This window comes from Numida meleagris, chromosome 27 (assembly GCF_002078875.1).
Source record: "Numida meleagris isolate 19003 breed g44 Domestic line chromosome 27, NumMel1.0, whole genome shotgun sequence".
NCBI classification, from domain to species: Eukaryota; Metazoa; Chordata; class Aves; order Galliformes; family Numididae; genus Numida; species Numida meleagris.
The window spans coordinates 2,225,777-2,228,082 of record NC_034435.1 but is presented as its reverse complement, the minus strand read 5'-3'; the positions used below and the strand labels follow the sequence as shown (position 1 = coordinate 2,228,082).

The 2,306-nt window shown below is 56.3% G+C and overlaps 1 protein-coding gene across 2 annotated transcripts in view; it reads left to right on the top strand.

The window, feature by feature from the left end:
• Positions 1 to 2,306, top strand: part of ONECUT3 (one cut homeobox 3) — a 28,304-nt gene that overhangs the window by 13,368 nt on the left and 12,630 nt on the right. The window contains exon 1 of one of the 2 annotated variants that reach the window (XR_002433057.1): positions 12 to 422. The exons of the other annotated variant lie outside the window; for it this stretch is intronic. The gene's annotated coding sequence lies outside the window, so the exon portion shown is untranslated. Of the gene's footprint in view, positions 1 to 11; positions 423 to 2,306 lie in introns of those variants that run through there. 2 annotated transcript variants of the gene reach the window in all.

Below are 2,306 nucleotides of genomic sequence, written 5' to 3'. Positions count from 1 at the left end.
CACGGGGAGCAGCAGAGCCCCAAAATGGCGGCGGGGGTGTGCGAAGCGCCAGGCCTGAGGTGGGCCCAGCCCTCAGCACTCCGCTGTGTGGGTGTCTGGTGTTGCCTCACAGCCGCTGTGGGTCTGTCATGGCCGCTCGCTGGCACTGAAATCCTTCAGCGTGGCACGCGTGTGCGCTTGTCCTCATCTCATCTCATCATCAGAGGGAGATTTAATTTGTTGGGCTCTGGAAGTGGAATGAGCAGGGGTTGTCCCCGTCCTCCAGCAGCTCCCGGGGGCACCATGCAAAGGCTGAGCCCCGAGGGCCGCAGGGTCAGTGTGTTCTACTTCAGGGTGTTCTACTTCAGGCTTTTGTGACCACATCTCCACTGGGGAATCCGGGCTGTGCCGCATCCCTTTGGGCTCCTTTCCTGCACCATAAGGTGAAGTCATGCAGTCACAGAATCATTCGGGTTGGAAAAGACCTCTCAGATCCCCAAGCCTAACCCCAACCCATCCCCCCGTGCCCACTGAGCACGTCCCTCAGTGCCACGTCTCCATGGTTCTGAACACCTCCAGGGATGGTGACCCCAGCACCCCCTGGGCAGCCTGTGCCAATGCATCTCCACTCTTTGGAGAAGAAGTTTTTCCTTATATCCAACCTGACCCTCCCCTGGTGCATCCTGAGGCCATCCCCTCTCATCCGATCGCTGTTTCCTGGAGCAGAGGCTGACCATCCCTCACCACAACCTCCTTTCAGGAGCTGTAGGGGACAATGAGGTCTCCCCTGAGCATCCTCCATTCCACACTGCAGCATCTCAGTGTCTTTCTGGCAGTGAGAGGCCCAATGCTGAACGCAGCACTCAAGGTGAAGCCTCACCAGTGCTCTGCTCTGTGTTTGGGGTGATGATGCCACGAGGTCAATTCTTGTCAGGATAAGACATGGCTCTGCCACAGTGGGCAAACTCTGCTTTGCTCAGAGCTGTAGACCCCCAGACCCCGAACTGAGAGCTCAGCCTTCTCCCCGGGAGCCCCTAAATGCCCCTTTGCACCGCTGTGAGCCGATTTGACAGGGAGAAATAGAGAAAAGCCAGCGGTTTTTTTTCACCCTAACCTCACTTGCAGCCAGCATGCTGGCTCTGAAAGCCCCTGGCTGTCTTTTGTGATTTCAACAAATCACCAGCACTTAAGCAAAGTGGGCAGAAAATTACAGGTTGTATTGCAAGTGAATGGAGAGGGAGAGCACGCTGGGGCTGAGAAAACAGAGGTTTGCGGGTATAATAGAGAAAGCAGTGTCTGGCAGGCTGCGGAAGCCTGCAAAGCCATCAGGTATTAGTTAAATGCTTCGCGGAGTTCACGCTGCGAGGCATAATCGCAGCTTCTGAACAGCGGCCATTTGATTGTCTCTATTATGTCCCTTTAGAAATGATTTGGGAGATATTTTGCTTTGAGCTGTCAAGGTTAAGTCAAGGAAAGCGCTCTCCCTCTGACATGAGTCTCCGAGGAGGCAGAACCCCTCGGCAGAAGCCTTTGGGGAAGGCGGGTGGGATGCCGCTGCTCTCCGAGGTCTTTCTTCTCGCTGGAGTTGCTCCTTGGCTTTGCTCCCTGTGGTTTTTCTGCAACCAGGTCAGCTCTCTTGGGGATGAAATGCCGGTCGGGTTGCGTGCCTGGTGTCCGAAAGGCATGGCCTCTGTGCAGTCCCCTTGTTTGTCATTGCCTCCTTGCGACTCCTGCACTTCTTTCTGGTCCCAGCTGAAGCTGGTGGAGCTGTTGAGGTCTCAGTGGTGCACACATTGCTCGCTGAGCTGGGAGGAGGGGAAGAGCTGCATGGTGGGGATGGGTGGGCTCAGCACTGGCTGCTCCCAGAGCACCCCATGCACTATGGGGAGCCCCAATCGTTCCAATCGCAGTGTTGGTCCCGGTGGATAAGCCAGGGAGCAAACTCTGTGCTTGGGCATTTGCTGGGTAAATAACTTGGGGGCAGGCATAGAAGCACCCCACTGTGTGTCCTGGTTCCCTGGCACTGGGGCCAGACTCAGAAAACCCAGAGAGATGGGAGAGAGAACGGCGCAAAGCCAAAGATGTGTCATTGGGAGTTCAAGACTCGGAAAAATAGGGGATGTGAAGCAAACAAAACCTCTGCATGCTGCCCTGGGCAGGGCTCCAAGCCATGCCCCGGCTGTCCCCTGTCCTCTGTGCCTTCAGGGACGTCACCATCACACCAGGGGGGGGGAGCAGAAGGACCCTCGGCGGGGGGTGCGTGGCTGTAAATAGATCTGACCAGCGTCACTATCGATTTGTGCCGTGCCGAGCTGTAATTAGATGGG